This window comes from Balaenoptera musculus, chromosome 1 (genome assembly GCF_009873245.2).
Source record: "Balaenoptera musculus isolate JJ_BM4_2016_0621 chromosome 1, mBalMus1.pri.v3, whole genome shotgun sequence".
Taxonomy (NCBI): domain Eukaryota; kingdom Metazoa; phylum Chordata; class Mammalia; order Artiodactyla; family Balaenopteridae; genus Balaenoptera; species Balaenoptera musculus.
The window spans coordinates 130,649,975-130,667,340 of NC_045785.1; the positions used below are offsets into that span (position 1 = coordinate 130,649,975).

General features: G+C 41.7%; 1 pseudogene; it reads left to right on the forward strand.

The window, feature by feature from the left end:
• The first annotated feature begins 667 nt into the window (after positions 1-667).
• LOC118902362 lies at positions 668-1,327 on the forward strand (annotated as a pseudogene).
• Positions 1,328-17,366: the final 16,039 nt, after the last annotated feature.

A 17,366-nucleotide genomic window follows, 5' to 3' on the forward strand; every position in this document is an offset into this window, starting at 1 on the left:
TAATTTTAAATCGTGAGCGAAAACATGTAGGGGACCAGGTTACTTCCTTCTTAGAAGATCTTGGGTTCCTCATGCAAACTGGTCCTCCTCTGCCCAGAAACTAGTTCTACCTATTAAGGAATATTAGTCAGGCTTCAGAAAATTTAATTGCGTCATTCTCCAAGGAACATGCCACAAAACTCAGATCTCCCTCCTCCAAGATGGCAGATAGGACAAACTCAGTGGATCGTTGTGTGACTGACTGGAAAGTTGTCTGATCTGTCCGCCTAGGCAGGAACCAGCAGGCAGCCCTGGCACATCGTTGCATGGAGCTCTCCTTTGGGACCAAATAAAATCCGCTCATCTCCCCATCCTGGAGCTGTCCTGGTGATTTGGGCATCTCTGCACTCCGGGGGCAGGCTTGGAATGCCAAACACTGCCTCCCGGGCCACTGATGGAGTACCCAGCTCAGCATTTTTCATCATCAGTTTAAAAAGTGAAAATGCTTCCACATCTCAGAGCTGAGGAACTGGATCTGAATAATAATTATGTGTCCGTAATTGAGGCACTCCACCTTCAAAACATCCCCTGTCTTATCACTTCTTACCACTCCAGTTCAGGCCACTATCACTGCTCTTCTAGACAATTGCAGTCTAGACAATGTTCTGCAGGTCCAGTTGGGGATGATATGTTTCATTGGCAAGCCAGAATTATGGGACCTAATGACAGCCCATATCAAGCCGGTGTGTTCTTTTTTTTTTTTTTAAATTCTCATGCTTTTGCATTTATATATCTTTTCACTTCTAAAAAAAAAATTATTTATTTATTATTTATGGCTGTGTTGGGTCTTCATTTCTGTGCAAGGGCTTTCTTTAGTTGCGGCAAGCGGGGGCCACTCTTCATCGCGGTGCGCGGGCCTCTCGCTATCGTGGCCTCTCTTGTTGCGGAGCACAGGCTTCAGACGTGCAGGCTCAGTAGTTGTGGCTCACAGGCCTAGTTGCTCCGCGGCATGTGGGATCTTCCCAGACCAGGGCTCAAACCCATGTCCCCTGCATTGGCAGGCAGACTCTCAACCACTGCGCCACCAGGGAAGCCCTTGTGTTCTTTCTGACAATTCATTTTCCTACAGACTACCCCTTCAAACCACCTAAGGTTGCATTTACAACAAGAATTTATCATCCAAATATTAACTATTTCTAAAGTTCTTTTATCCATTTGTTCACTGCTATGTGATCCGAACCCAGGTGACCCCCTAGTGCCAGAGATTGCACAGATCTATAAAACAGACAGAGATAAGTACAACAGAATATCTCAGGAATGGACTCAGAAGTATGCCATGTGATGCTACCTTAAAATCAGAATACCCTGCATTATAGCTGGAATAAACTTTAAATTACTGTTAAAAAAAAACAAAAAACAGCCTGACTTCTCTGCTTCCACTTGGTCCCCTCTAGAGTCTATTTTTCACACAGCGGGCCAGAGTGTGCTGCTCAAAGCCCTCCAACGCCTTCCCACAACACGCTAGAAGAACATCCGCTCTCCCCACTGTGGTGTGAAGGCTCCGCCACATGACCCCCATGCATCTCCCCAGTCTCCCCACTTCCCCGCCTCCACTCCAGCCACACAGCCCTCTTGTTCTCCGAGAGTAGCCCCAGCCTATTTCTTCCTCAGGGCCTTTACGTGTGCTTTCCCCTCCTCCTGGAATATTCTTCCTCCATTTCTCCACTCAGTTCCCTCCCTGGATTCATTCAAGTCTTTGCTCAAAAGTCACTTTTTCAGAGGGGACTTTAAAACTAGACACTGTTCCCTGCCATACCCCACCTCCCTCCATCATGCTTGAGCCCTAGATCTCACATTGTTTTCTTCATAATTCTTACTATGAACCCCTAATTTTTATATTTTATTGATTTGTTTCCTTATTTCTTGCTTGGTTTCCTAGCTGAAGTTCCTTGAGAGCAGGCAGAGCCATGCCTGCCCTTTTTGTGGTGGAATCCATTGGGCCTAGAATGGCGCCTGCTACACAGAAGCTGCTTTGTGAACATGTTTTACATGAATGAACATAGGAGGCCATTTCTCAGGTTTATGGAGATGCAACACAAGTGGTGAAATTGCTTGCCTGCATAGAGGACGCTAAGCATAAGTGCACACACACACACACACGCACACATACACTGTAGCAATGAAATGGGTAGACAGAAATATAATTAGATTTCTTTCCTGAAATTCAAAACTATGGTTTGGGTCAGTTCTCAGCCAGAATCTGCTCTACCTTTGGGCGTTTCTTCTGGTCCTACAGGGCTACATCATTCTTTGCCAACTGAGCAGGCAGATTCTTCAGGAGAAATGAGTCTGTGAGAAAGCAGTCTGGTTTCTGAGTGACCTACCTTCCTTAGTGGAGCCTCCTGAAGGTCTCTAACATTTTGGATTTAAAAACAGGAATGGTAAGAAATTTGGGTAGGTTTTGGCCAGATAATTTCGTCCAATGTGACATTGACGGGGGTCGTTCACTTGTCTGTAGTCAGCTGCTGCCTAACATGGGCTGGAAAGTCTTAGAAGGCTTCACTCACATGCCTGGTTTCTTGATGCTTCTCTGTGAGGCTTTTTTCTCTCTCCATGTGGCTAATTGGGCTTCCTCACAGCATGGTCTTAAGCTAGCTGGACTCCCAAGAGGGAGCAGCAGTTTACCACTGAGTTCTAACTGTGACTCTGTTACTTATTAGCTTTATGACCCTGGGCAAATTATTTTAATTCTCTCAGCTTAAACTTCCTCATCTGTGAAATGGGGATAATAATACATGTCTTAGAATGTCATTGTGAGGATTTAAAGTGATATATGTATAACAGGAAAATAGAATCCCAGAACCTCAGGACCCAGGCCTTTGCGAGGACAGGGAGAGAATAACTTTTCTATTCCCTCCCTTCCTTTCTACTTATGATAGCTACTTATGGGACAGTGATCTCAGACCACACATGTGACCTGGTGCTTGTGCCAGAAAAATTGCTGTTTCAAAGCTCTGATGATTCTTTGTGTTGTTTGGGGTAGAGCCCAGAGTAGAAACTCACATAGAGAGCCCTCTGTAGTTGTTGAAGGTCATGCACAGGGGAGATGAGGCAGTGCACCAAGGGGACCTGGAAATTCCCTGAGTAATAAAGTAAGAGAAAATGTCTGTTTCCTGGCCCTGGAGTGCAGAGGAAAGAGAGGATGGTGGAAAGCTCACAATGGCGGGTTGAGATCCCGGGTACATGGAGGATTAGCAAGAGATGCTGCCTGGCCTGATGTGTGATATTCCACTTCAGTCTGCTTTCTGGTCTGCAGTTGCCTCCATTATCACAGACTTTCAGGGAAGGCTTTCTGTTCGTGCTGTGTGGAGGCCTAAGGAGCAGGGGCCATATCCAGTCAACACTGGAAAAGGAGAGAGGACAGCATCTCAGAAGGGAGATGGTGAAAGGGGGTAAGAAATGCGCTGACAGCAGGAGTTCGAAGAACATTTGTATCCACCTGGGAAATTCTGGAAAAGATAACTGACTTCTCTAACTTAGCATGGTTAGGTAGGGGCTCAGACTATTACACTGGGGGCGGCTGAGCCAGGAAGCTGGTAGAGTTGGGGATATTCTGGTTATGTACGTAAAGAACTTGACCCATAGATGACTTAGCTTAGTTGGTGACTTCTCTTACTCAGAGTTCTGGTAACTTGCTAAGGGAAATAAAGCTTGGCATGGCAACTGCCATTTGACTCTGGTCTGAGTCTAAGGTCTTTACTTTTACACTATTCAACATTTCCTTCAAGTACTCTATATTTGTGCCTAAGCTTTTTTTTTTTTTTTTTTTTTAGAATATTAGAGCTAAATTAAAAGCGCGGTGGCAGCTTATAGCCAAGTTAAATGGTGACTCCCTCTAGGTCACCGGAGGCAAGGCAGGGCATTCTTAGGGCCGGCTGAGAATTCCCCAAGTGCACTTTCTCTCGAGGTCAAGTCTCCAGTGATTAGCAGGCTCTAAAGTCCTTCTCTGTTCCAGCTATTTTAAAATCTTGTTTATATGCTAATCGTACTCCATCCTTAGCTGGCCTTCTATCATCTGTCAAGTAAATAGTCACCATAATGGGAAAAGAACCCAGAAATGTAAATGAAAAAAGACAAAAGAATGTGAGTGAGCAGAAACCAACTTAGCAGAAACATAAATTCCTGTTCAGAGCCACCTTGTCTCATATCTAAGCTCACACCTTTATTTTTTATTTACTCTGGCATAAGAAGGTTTCCTTGCATTACTAATGGTACTGTTAACGTTTTATAGGATGTAGAAGTCATGGTCACATTGAAGTCCTTCCTCATTAGATGGAGGACTCTCAGACTTATTGAAACATCTACTGAGTTTAAGTCAGACTGTTTTCTGCCCCTACCAAGGACCTAAGAATTCTTTGAGGGTGTTGGTGACATTTAACCCCCTTATCTGCTGTAAACATACACTCTTTCTGCCCCAAAGAGTTTTCAGAAAACTCCTCCACCTCCTTTCCTTAACTGAGACCTGGATCTCCTCAAAGTCTCAACTTCCTCTGCAGTCCTCACCCATAGAGGCTGCTCAGCCTTCCATGCAGCAACCTCCCAGGAAAACGATTGCTGTTCTCCTGACTCTCACCTCATTTCAAGGTTAATCCCTTCACCTGTGCTCTTGATCCTGGTGCTTCCTGCCTTTTCTGGAACTTTGTCACATCGTTCATCCCCCTCTATCCTGTATCTTCTACTTCTCCCCCTCTATCAGCTTGCTCAAGTTGCCTCTGATGTTAGAAGCTTCCCTTGAATCCACATCTTCTAGCTCTCAACAACCTCTTCCTTTCTCATGCAAACTCTTTAGAGTGGGCTGTACTTTCTGTCTCTACTTCTTCACTTCCCATTTCTTTTTAAGTCTCTTAACTTGGCTTCTGGTGCCATCAGTCCATTAAAATGATCAAGTTAAAATGACCAATGATCTCTTAGCTACCATATCCAGTGGGATGTTTAAGACCTTATGTTTTGCTGTACTTCTGTTGCATTTGATGCAGGTTATTGAATCTCTTTCCTATTTTGGCTTTCATGTAGTCTCACTCTTCTGGTTTTTCTGTATGACCCTTCCTCTAGATCTCCTGTGGATGGACACTACTCTCTCTTCTCACCCCTTACATTTTGGTGTTCCTTAAAGGTTACATTGTTAGTTCAGCTCTCTTCTCATTTTACATATTCTCTCAGGGTCAGTGCACCCACTTTTATGGTTTAAATCATCACCTTGCTGCTGATAACTCCTAAATCTCAGACCTCTTGCAGAGATCTTTCAGATCCTTCTGTTGAATGACTTGCCGGAAATCCACACCAGGTTGCTACTCACCCCAACAAACCTAACACGGCTATGGTGAATTCATCATCTTTCTTACCAAACTTCCTCCTGTGTTCTCTAGCTAGATTGGTGGCCCCACCATTTACTAATCACTTAAGTAAGACATTTGAGGGCCATCCTGAACATCTCCCTTTCTTCCCTTCTCATTCAATCTACCTCCAAATGTGGCTGGTTTCGCCTCCCATAGAGCTCTCATTCTATTCCTGTCTCATCCCCACAACCACTTCCCTACTTCAGGCTTCTATCACCTCTCTCCTAACCACAACAACGACTCCTAATTGCTCTCCCTACCTCCATTGTTTACCTCCTTCAACTCATCTTCCAGACAGCTGGCAGAGGATTGCACTTCATAACTAAGTTTGACTATAATATGCCCTTGACTGAGTTCTGTCCATGGCTCCCCAGTTTTTATTTGCAGGGTGAAGTGCACATTCCTTAACATGGTATACACTGCTCTTCATGAGCGACCCCTGCTAGCTTCTCCAGGTTTATTTCCTGGCATCCTCCTCACAGTATATTCTCCAGCAAGAAAGTTTCTTTTGTTCCCCAATGCATGCCATGTTATTCCTCAACACACACACACACACACACACACACAGAGGCACGCACGCACACACTCCACTTTCTCTAAGTTGGATGCCATTTCTTTATTCTACCCCAAGACCCTGCCATTTCTACCTCTACAGTTTACCACATCCCATTGTAATTTTAAGTTCTTTGACTGTCGAGAGCAGTGTTTTAATATCTGGGCTGCCAGTGACTAGCCCATAGTAGGCATTCCTGACTCATGTTACAGATTACTTAGTATTTGTTGAATGGATGAAGGAATGAATAAACATATTCTCTAGGGAGTTCAGTCTCCTGGATCTGTCTATATAGATTGGGCCTCTCTGTATCTTCAACTCAGAACGTGAAGCGTGAACTAACAACTGTGTCTACAGATACCTCTGAGACCACCTTGTCACTGTTCCCATATTTTACCTCCTATTGTAATTCTCAAATTGTTTGGTCACTTCTTTGGTATTGGAATAATAGGAAGATTTTTCCACAGATCCACATGCTGGAAATAGTAAAAGCAACTTATAATTCTGGGATTACTTGCATAAAATTAACATGTACATAAATAAGCTATTTTTTATTTTCAGGCTACCTCAGAAAATGTTGCTTGCTGCTTTTCTTTTTTTTCTACACCTCCTTATTCTACTACTCAGTTGCTGGGTGGGAAGAGTTCCCTTGTCAAGAGAAGGAAATTCTTGGAGCTGGAGGAGGCCGAGAGTCACTGCAAACTTTGCTTCTTCCTGGATTTTATAGAGTATTGCATTAGGATGGGTATCTTCCAGTTTACCAAAGTTTGTCTCTCTGTGAGTCCTACTCTCTCCCAAGCATCCTCCTCCCTATGGCCCCCAGTACCCACCTGGAACCCCCTCTACCCTCCTGAACATATGTGAAAAATTCAGAGCAAGGTTAGTCCTGGGCAAACTGAGGGAGACGCGAATTCGGATGCATCGTCTCGTGTCCCTTCCATCCCTGCAACACAGAAAGAGAAGGAGGGCCCTCCCATCAGCAAATTAGTGGCCGAATTTCAGGCCAGAGAGAGGGAAATGTATGAGGTAAGCAGACCTTTTGTTGATTAATGTCTTCAGACCACATTACAGAAGCAATTGCCTGCTTGACCTATTAATCAAGATAGGGAAACATTTGTCTTTGAGCAATAAGTTTTAAGACTCTTCAGACTTCCTGTATATTCCTTAGCTTCTTCCAATCACAAAGATTTCTCAAAGAAAACTGAGGGGCAGGAGTGGTAGTGATAAAATTATAGGTTTTTCTTTGTTACCCAGGAAATTCTAAATGCAGGCTATTCCTGAGGTTATGAGACAATTCTAAACTGGGAAATACAGCATGTGAGGACAAAGACAGCACAGACAGTTGCTAATAAGTGGCAGGCTCTATTCTTTCTCTTGTCATTTGCTGCAGAAACATGAATCATGACCACATCTTTCTAGATCAGGGAGGGCCTCAGAGTCCCCCATAGATGTTCCCATGCCTGCTGACATATGCCTCATCAGATGGCCTGAGTGTGACTGTGAGCTGTCCAAATGTTCCTTCCCTGCATTGAGAGCGCTGAAATGGAAAAACCCCAAGAATGTACTGCAATGGAACCTAGGCTCTTAGGCTGAGTTTCTTTAGCTGCTTGATACAGGATAAAAAGTTGGAAGAATGCTAATGGATATGTCATGGGTGGAGGTAATGGGTAGATAAATAGCATTACAGGTACGTGAGACTATCTATTTCAGGGTAGGAGACAGTGAGGGATGGAGTGGGAGGTCTGAGGGGCATATTTCTCCTTCTCCTTTCCTCTATCCTTGCCCCAGTCTGCTCAAGAGGTACCAGAAAGATGCAAACATAGAAGTATATTTTATCTAAAAGAATTATTCCGCTTTTGATTTTAGTTAGTTTTGATCCTTCAAATAGGATGACCTTGTAAAAGTGTTCAAAATATAGAGGAGCCACAGAGTATGACCCACAAAATTCTTCATTTAGGAGATCCACAGATTTTAAGATAATTGATCAAACTCCCCAGTTCGTTTTATGAAGCAATCATAATTTTAATCTCAAGATCTTCACCAAGAAAGAAACTAAAATAAAAACTTTAGATTATTTTCATTTATAGATGTAGGTATAGGACTTAAGTAAAATATTATTAGTTAGAGAGACTAGTTGTAAATCCAGTTGATGGAGTCCTAAAAGGGGGGTGGGAAAGGAAGAGGTGAGTAGAAGGCACTAAAGAGAAGCTCTACTCATGTCATTATTTGGACCAGAGAAAGTCCTGGTGAGTGAATTACTTCAAGGAATGAAAGATAAGAAGGCTTATCATCGTATAGAATACAATGAATCCATGTTATCAAAATAATACATAGTAGTGGGTAAAAGAAGTGAATTTGTAACACAAATACTGGTGTATTTTTATGTCAGTGCCTACTATATGTCAATGCCTACTATCCTATGTGGAAATGAAAGCTGGATAAACTAGCTAAATATAAAAATGAATCAGTGGTATTTAAGAGGTAGTGTGGTACAGTTTTAGTAATCAGAAGACCCGAGATCTAGTCCAATTCAGCCACTAATTTTCTGTGAGACCTTAGAGAAGTCACTTGACTTATGGTGAAATGAGGTAGTTGATTTAGATCAACACTTCTCAAACTTTAATATGCATATGAATCACCTGAGGATCTTGTTTAATGTGGATTCTGTTTCAGTCCGTCTGGGGCTGGCCTGAGAGTCTGCATTTCTAATGAGCCTTTAGAAGGTGCCAGTTGCTAATCTGCAGACCACACTGTGAGCAGCGAGGAACTAGATGATCTCTATGTCTCTTCCACTTCAACTGAACATGGTTTTATGATGTGCTCTTTTTTTTTAAAATTTTTAAATTTTTACTTTTTTATAACATCTTTATTGGAGTATAATTGCTTTACAATGTTGTGTTAGTTTCTGCTGTATAACAAAGTGAATCAGCTATACATATACATATATCCCCATATCCACTCCCTCTTGCGTCTCCCTCCCACCCTCCCTTTCCCATCCCTCTAGGTGGTCACAAAGCACCGAGCTGATCTCCCTGTGCTATGTGGCTGCTTCCCACTAGCTATCTATTTTACATTTGGTAGCGTATATATGTCCATGCCACTCTCTCACTTTGTCCCAGATTACCCTTCCCCCTCCCCACGTCCTCAAGTCCATTCTCTATGTCTGCATCTTTATTCCTGTCCTGCCCCTAGGTTCATCAGAACCATTTTTTGTTTTTAGGTTCCATATATATGTGTTAGCATTTGGTATTTCTTTTTCTCTTTCTGACTTACTTCACTCTGTATGACAAACTCTAGGTCCATCCACCTCACTACAAATAACTCAACTTCATTTCTTTTTATGGCTGAGTAATATTCCATTGTATATATGTGCCACATCTTCTTTATCCATTCGTCTGTTGATAGACACTTAGGTTGCTTCCGTATCCTGGCTATTGTAAATAGTGCTGCAGTGAACATTGTGGTACATGTCTCTTTTTGAATTATGGTTTTCTCAGGGTATATGCCCACTAGTGGTATTGCTGTGTCCTATGGTAGTTCTATTTTTAGTTTTTTAAGGAACCACCATACTGTTCTCCATAGTGGTTGTATCAATTTACATTCCCACCAGTGGTGCAAGAGGGTTCCCTTTTCTCCACACCCTGTCCAGCATTTATTGTTTGTAGATTTTTTGATGATGGCCATTCTGACTGGTGTGAGGTGATACCTCATTGTAGTTTTGATTTGCATTTCTCTAATGATTAGTGACATTGAGCATCCTTTCATGTGTTTGTTGGCAATCTGTATATCTTCCTTGGAAAAATGTCTATTTAGGTCTTCCACCCATTTTTGGTTTGGGTTTTTTTTTTTTGATATTGAGCTGCATGAGCTGCTTGTATATTTTGGAGATTAATCCTTTGACAATCGCTTCATTTGCAAATATTTTCTCCCATTCTGAGGGTTGTCTTTTCATCTTGTTTATGGTTTCCTTTGCTGTGCAAAAGCTTTTAAGTTTCATCAGGTCCCATTTGTTTATTTTTGTTTTTACTTCCATTTCTCTAGGAGGCAGGTCAAAAAGGATTTTGCTGTGATTTATATCATAGAGTGTTCTGCCTATGTTTTCCTCTAAGAGTTTTATAGTGGCTGCCCTTACATTTAGGTCTTTAATCCATTTTGAGTTTATTTTTTTTGTATGGTATTAGGAAGTGTTCTAATTTCATTCTTTTACATGTAGCTGTCCAGTTTTCCCAGCACCACTTATTGAAGAGACTGTCTTTTCTCCATATATTCTTGCATCCTTTATCAAAGATAAGGTGACCACATGTGTGTGGGACTATCTCTGGGCTTTCTACCCTGTTCCATTGATCTATATTTCTGATTTTGTGCCATACCATACTGTCTTGATTACTGTAGCTTTGTAGTATAGTCTGAAGTCAGGGAGTCTGATTCCTCCAGCTCCATTTTTCTTTCTCAAGATTGCTTTGGTTATTCGGGATATTTTGTGTTTCCATACAAATTGTCAAATTTTTTTGTTCTAGTTCTGTGAAAAATGCCATTGGTAGTTTGATAGGGATTGCATTGAATCTGTAGATTGCTTTGGGTAGGATAGCCGTTTTCACAATATTGATTCTTCCAATTCAAGAACATGGTATATCTCTCCATCTGTTTGTATCATGTTTAATTTCTTTCATCAGTGTCTTATAGTTTTCTGCATACAGGTCTTTGTCTCCTTAGGTAGGTTTATTCCTAGGTATTTTATTCTTTTATTGCAATGGTAAATGGGAGTGTTTCCTTAATTTCTCTTTAAGATTTTTTGTCGTTATTTTATAGGACTGCAAGAGATTTCTGTGCATTAATTTTGTATCCTGCTACTTTACCAAATTCATTGATTAGTTTTAGTAGTTTTCTTATAGGATCTTTAGGATTCTCTATGTATAGTATCGTGTCATCTGCAAACAGTGACAGTTTTACTTCTTCTTTTCCGATTTGGATTCCTATTATTTCTTTTTCTTCTCTAATTGGCATGGCTAAAACTTCCAAAACTATGTTGAATACTAGTGGTGAGAGTGGCCAACCTTGTCTTGTTCCTGATCTTAGAGGAAATGGTTTCAGTTTCTCACCATTGAGAAAGATGTTGGCTGTGGGTTTGTCATATATGGCCTTTATTATGTTGAGGTAGGTTCCCTCTATGCCTACTTTCTGGAGAGTTTTTATCATAAATGGGTGTTGAATTTTGTTGAAAGCTTTTTCTGCATCTATTGAGATGATCATATGGTTTTTCTCCTTCAGTTTTTTAATATGGTGTATCACATTGATTTGCATATATTGAGGAATCCTTGCATTCCTGGGATAAACCCCACTTGATCGTGATGTATGATCCTTTTAATGTGCTGTTGGATTCTGTTTGCTAGTATTTTGTTGAGGATTTTTGCATCTATGTTCATCAGTGATATTGGCCTGTAGTTTTCTTTTTTTGTGACATGTTTGTCTGGTTTGGTATCAGGGTGATTGTGGCCTTGTAGAAAGAGTTTGGAAGTGTTCCTCCCTCTGCTATATTTTGGAAGAGTTTGAGAGGGATAGGTGTTATATCTTCTCTAAATGTTTGATAGAATTTACCTGTGAATCCATCTGTTCCTGGGCTTTTGTTGGAAGATTTTAAATCATAGTTTCAATTTCAGTGCTTGTGATTGGTCTGTTTATATTTTCTATTTCTTTCTGGTTCAGTCTCGGAAGGTTGTGCTTTTCTTAGACTGTGTCCATTTCTTCCAGGTTGTCCATTTTATTGGCATATAGTTACTTGTAGTAATTTCTCATGATCCTTTGTATTTTCTGCAGTGTCAGTTGTTACTTCTTTTTCATTTCTAATTCTGTTGATTTGAGTCTTCTCCCTCTTTTTCTTGATGAGTCTGGCTAATGGTTTATCAATTTTGTTTATCTTTTCAAAGAACCAGCTTTTAGTTTTATTGATCTTCATTATAGTTTTCTTCATTTCTTTTTCATTTATTTCTGCTCTGATCTTTATGATTTCTTTCCTTCTGCTAACTTTGGTTTTTTTTGTTGTTGTTGTTCTCCTTTCTCTAATTGCTTTAGGTTTAGGTTGTTTGAGATTTTTCTTGTTTCTTGAGGTAGGATTGTATTGCTATAAACTTCCCTCTTAGAACTGCTTTTGCTGCATCCCATAGGTTCTGGGTCGTCGTGTTTTCTTTGTCATTTGTTTCTAGGTATTTCTTTATTTCCTCTTTGATTTCTTCAGTGATCACTTGGTTATTTAGTAGTGTATTGTTTAGCCTCCATGTGTTTGTATTTTTTACAGTTTTTTTTTCCTGTAATTGATATCTAGTCTCATAGCCTTCTGGTCAGAAAAGATACTTGATACAATTTCAATTTTCTTAAATTTACCAAGGCTTGATTTGTGACCCAAAATACTATCTATCCTGGAGAATGTTCCATGAGCACTTGAGAAGAAAGTGTATTCTGTTGTTTTTGGATGGAATATCCTATAAATATCAATTAAGTCCGTCTTGTCTAATGTGTCATTTAAAGCTTGTGTTTCCTTATTTATTTTCATTTTGGATGATCTGTCCATTGGTGAAAGTGGGGTGTTAAATTCCCCTACTATGATTGTGTTACTGTCGATTTCCCCTTTTATGGCTGTTAGCATTTGCCTTATGTATTGAGGTGCTCCTTTGTTGGATGCATAAATATTTACAATTGTTATATCTTCTTGTTGCATTGATCCCTTGATCATTATGTAGTGTCCTTCTTTGTCTCTTATAATAGTCTTTATTTTAAAGTCTATTTTGTCTGATATGAGAATTACTACTCCAGCTTTCCTTTGATTTCCATTTACATGGAATATCTTTTTCCATCCCCTCACTTTCAGTCTGTATGTGTCCCTAGGTCTGAAGTGGGTCTCTTGTAGATAGCATATATACAGATCTTGTTTTTCTATCCATTCAGCCAGTCTATGTATTTTGATTGGAGCATTTAATCCATTTACATTTAAGGTAATTATCAATATCTGTGTTCCTATTACCATTTTCTTAATTGTTTTGGGTTTGTTTTTGTAGGTCTTTTCCTTCTCTTGTGTTTCCTGCTTAGAGAAATTCCTTTAGCATTTGTTGTAAAGCTGGTTTGGTGGTGCTGAAGTCTCTTAACTTTTGCTTGTCTGTAAAGGTTTTAATTTCTCCATCAAATCTGAATGACATCCTTGCTGGGCAGAGTAATCTTGGTTGTAGGTTTTTCCCTTTGATCACTTTAAATATGTCCTGCCACTCCCTTCTGACTTGCAGAGTTTCTGCTGAAAGATCAGCTGTTAACCTTATGGGGATTCCCTTGTATGTTATTTGTTGCTTTTCCCTTGCTGCTTTTAATATTTTTTGTTTGGATTTAATTTTTGATAGTTTGATTAATATGTGTCTTGGTGTGTTTCTCCTTGGATTTATCCTGTATGGGATTCTCTGCGTTTCCTGGACTTGATTGGCTATTTCCTTTCCCATGTTAGGGAAGTTTTCAACTATAATCTCTTCAAATATTTTCTCAGAACCTTTCTTTTTCTCTTCTTCTTCTGGAACCCCTATAATTTGAATGTTGGTGCATTTAATTTTGTCCCAGAGGTCTCTGACACTGTCCTTAATTCTTTTCATTCTTTTTTCTTTATTCTGCTCTGCAGCAGTTATTTCCACTATTTTATCTTTAAGGTCACTTATCCATTCTTCTGCCTCAGTTATTCTGCTATTGATTCCTTCTAGAGAATTTTAAATTTTATTTATTGTGTTGTTCATCATTGTTTGTTTGCTCTTTAGTTCTTCTAGGTCCTTGTTAAATGTTTCTTCTATTTTATTCATTCTGTTTCCAAGATTTTGGATCATCTTTACAATCATTATTCTGAATTCTTTTTCAGGTAGACTGCCTATTTCCTCTTCATTTGTTTGGTCTGGTGGGTTTTTACGTTGCTCCTTTATCTGCTGCATATTTCTCTGTCTTCTCATTTTGTTTAACTTACTGTGTTTGGAGTCTCCTTTTTTGCAGGCTGCAGGTTCATAGTTCCCGTTTTTTTTGGTGTCTGCCCCCAGTGGGTGAGGTTGGTTCAGTGGGTTGTGTAGGCTTCCTGGTCGAGGGAACATGCCTGTGTTCTGGTGGGTGGGACTGGATCTTGTCTTTCTGGTGGGCAGGGCCGCGTCTGGTGGTGTGTTCTGGGGTGTCTGTGAACTTAGTATGCTTTTAGACAGCCTCTCTGCTAATGGGTGAGGTTGTGTTCATGTCTTGCTAGTTGTTTGGCATGGGGCTTCCAGCACAGGAGCTTGCTGGCCATTGGGTGGAGCTGGGTCTTAGTGTTGAGACAGAGATCTCTGGGAGAGCTCTCGCGGATTGATATTACGTGGGGCTGGGAGGTCTCTGGTGGTCTAGTGTCCTAGACTTGGCTCTCCCACCTTGGAGGCTCAGGCCTGACCCCAGGCCAGAGCACCAAGACCCTGTCAGCCACACGGCTCAGAAGAAAAGGAAGAACAAAAAAGGAAGAAAAAATAAATAAATAAAAAAAGAAGAGAGCAACCAAACCAATAAACAAAACCACCACTAATAAGAAGCACTAAAAGCTAAACTAAGATAAACATAAAAATCAGAAACAATTCAGTCACAGACAGCAAACCCAAGTGTACAGCTGCTCCCAGAGTCTACCACCTCAATTTTGGGAACGTTGTTGTCTATTCAGGTATTCCACCAGATGCAGGGTACATCAAGTTGATTGTGGAGATTTAGTCCACTGCTCCTGAGCCTGCTCGGAGAAATTTCTCTGTCTCTTCTTTGTTCAACAGCTCCTGGGGTTCAGCTTTGGTTTTGGCCCACTCTGTGTGTAGGTCGCCCTCAGGCATCTCTTCCCTGCCCAGACAGGAGGGGGTTAAAGTAGCGGCTGATTAGGGCTCTCTTTCTCTCTCAGGCTGGGGAGAGGGAGGGGTACGGTAGTCGTAATTGGAATGCAGGGTGAGCCAGCGGCGGCAGAGGCCATCGTGACATTGCAACAGCCTGAGGTGCACCATGTGTTTTCCTGGGGAATTTGTCCCTGGATCTCGGGACCCTGGCAGTGGCAGGCTGCACAGGCTCCCAGGGTGGGGGGGTATGGGTAGTGGCCTGTGCTTGCACACAGGATTCTTAGTGGCAGTGGCAGCAGCGTTAGCATTTTATGCCCATCTCTGGGGTCCGAGCTGATAGGTGTGGCTCGTGCCTGTCTCTTCTCTGGAGCTCACTTAGACGGTGCTCTGCCTTCTTTGGGCACACAGGGAAGGAATCCCCTCTCTTTGAGCACTCCAAAACAATGGTCTCTTGCCTCTTAGGCAGGTCCAGACTTTTTCCCTGACTCCCTCCCAGCTACCTGTGGCGCACTAGCCCCCTTCAGGCTGTGTTCTTGCAGCCAACCCCAGTCCTCTCCCTGGGGTCTGACCTCCAAAGCCCAAGCCTCAGCTCCCAGCCCCCACCCTCCCCGGCAGGTGAGCAGACAAGCCCTCTCGGGGCTGGTGAGTGCTGGTCGGCACTGATCCTCTGTGTGGGAATCTCTCCACTTTGCCCTCTGCACCCCTGTTGCTGCGCTCTCCTCCATGGCTCCGAAGCTTCCCCCGCCCACCCCCCATCTCTGCCAGTGAAGGGACTCCCTAGTGTGTGGAAACTTTCCTCTTTCACAGCTCCCTCCCAGAGGTGCCCGTCCCATCCCTATTCTTTTGTCTCTGTTTTTTCTTCTTTCTTTTTCCCTATCCAGGTACATGGGGATTTTGCCTTTTGGGAGTCTGAGGTCTTCTGCCCGTGTCAGTAGGTGTTCTGTAGGGGTTGTTCCACATGTAGATGTATTTTTTTGATGTATTTGTGAGGAAGAAGGTGATCTCCATGTCTTACTCCTCTGCCATCTCGAAGATCCGCCCCCATGATGTGCTCTTTCACAGGCAATTAGCTAGAAACTTTCTGAATTATAGGAATGAAGGTAAACTAGAACCACTGTAGTAAATAAGAACAAATTGAGTGGTGTGGGCACACTGTTAGGATAACTCTAAGAGTAAAGTTTGACTCAGTGAATAAGAGAGATGCAGCCAAGTTGAAATCAGAGAATGAATCTCAGGCTGAAGGATATGACCAGAGACAGGGAAGAGCAATGGAGAAAGATAGCCAGGAATCTTGTGAGAGATAAAGGTGCTTGATGAAGCATCTCTTACATTGCAAAGAAACAAAAGGGGTCAAAGCACTGATAGTTCCCTGAGTCTCCTCAGCTTCATTGGGATCACTGTGAACCTGGACACCCCCTCCCTCATCACATTGCTTCTCTAAAATGAAAAGACAGACAGTGGGTTCAATGTGTACATTACAGTGATTTCTGAAAACCCACTCAGATGCTGACTGACAGACATCTTAGTCCTTGGTTTAGGGCCAGGCACCAGGAGTGGAGGATTCACAGCACATGTTTCAGGTTTGTCTGAGACCTGGGGAGGAGAAGGAACAGGTGGGGAGGACCCAACAAGAGGAACAGTCAACGTGCCTTCAAAACCAGAACTCTTCCCCTTTGCATTTATTCATTGGAAAATGACTTCAGCTTAGTGACAATAACAATATAGTAAGCCATTTATGTTAAGAAAAATTCTGTGAGGTAGATAGAGGCAGGCATTGTTATTCAATATGAAAAAGGAACAAGTCAAGAGTAGGCAGGTTAAGACCATCCATCTAGTTAGTAGAACTCAGGTCTCTTCATCTCCCGTTAGTGGAGTTCCCTCTACAGTGTTGTGTATCTAGCACTACATGTATTTAATCATATTGGACTTGACTTTTCTCTCACACTCCAAGTATCATTATGGTTATAGAATTACCAGGTGTTTTGTTTCAGTATTTGATAGCAGGATGTTTTAGAAGATAGTCTGGCATGTTGATGGAGTGACAGCCATTGCTGGTAGCCAACCCCAGAGCATTTCTCCATTCTTCTTTGCTGACAAATTTTATTTATCTTCCTCTGAGAATTCATTTTATTCAGCAGTGACTGGTCCCTTTCCCAGCCTTAGAGCATTGAATATTGGTTGGTAAGCTAATCAAGATGATACCACTTGGCAAGTGATTGGCAAGTTGAGATAAAGGCATATGATGAAATTGTGACCAATGAGATGTGAAGGGAAGTTGCCCCTGCTTTCTAAAAAGGGACATGTTATAAAGATAGTCCCTTTTGTCTCTATACTTTGTCTACACAGGTGATGCCTAGGATTGTGGTAGCATCTTGAAACCATGAGGGGAAGACATTTGACACAATAGAGGTAGTAGAGAAGAAAAATGGAAAGAACCTGAGTGCTTGATGATGTCATTGAAGCGCTGAATCAACTGCTCTTTCTTTGGATTTTTAGCTGAGGTTTCTTTTATTTGCAACCATAAGCATCCTAATGCACATGGAGAGAATGGGAGCTCTCTCATAACTGGCATCAAACAACCAGGGTTGG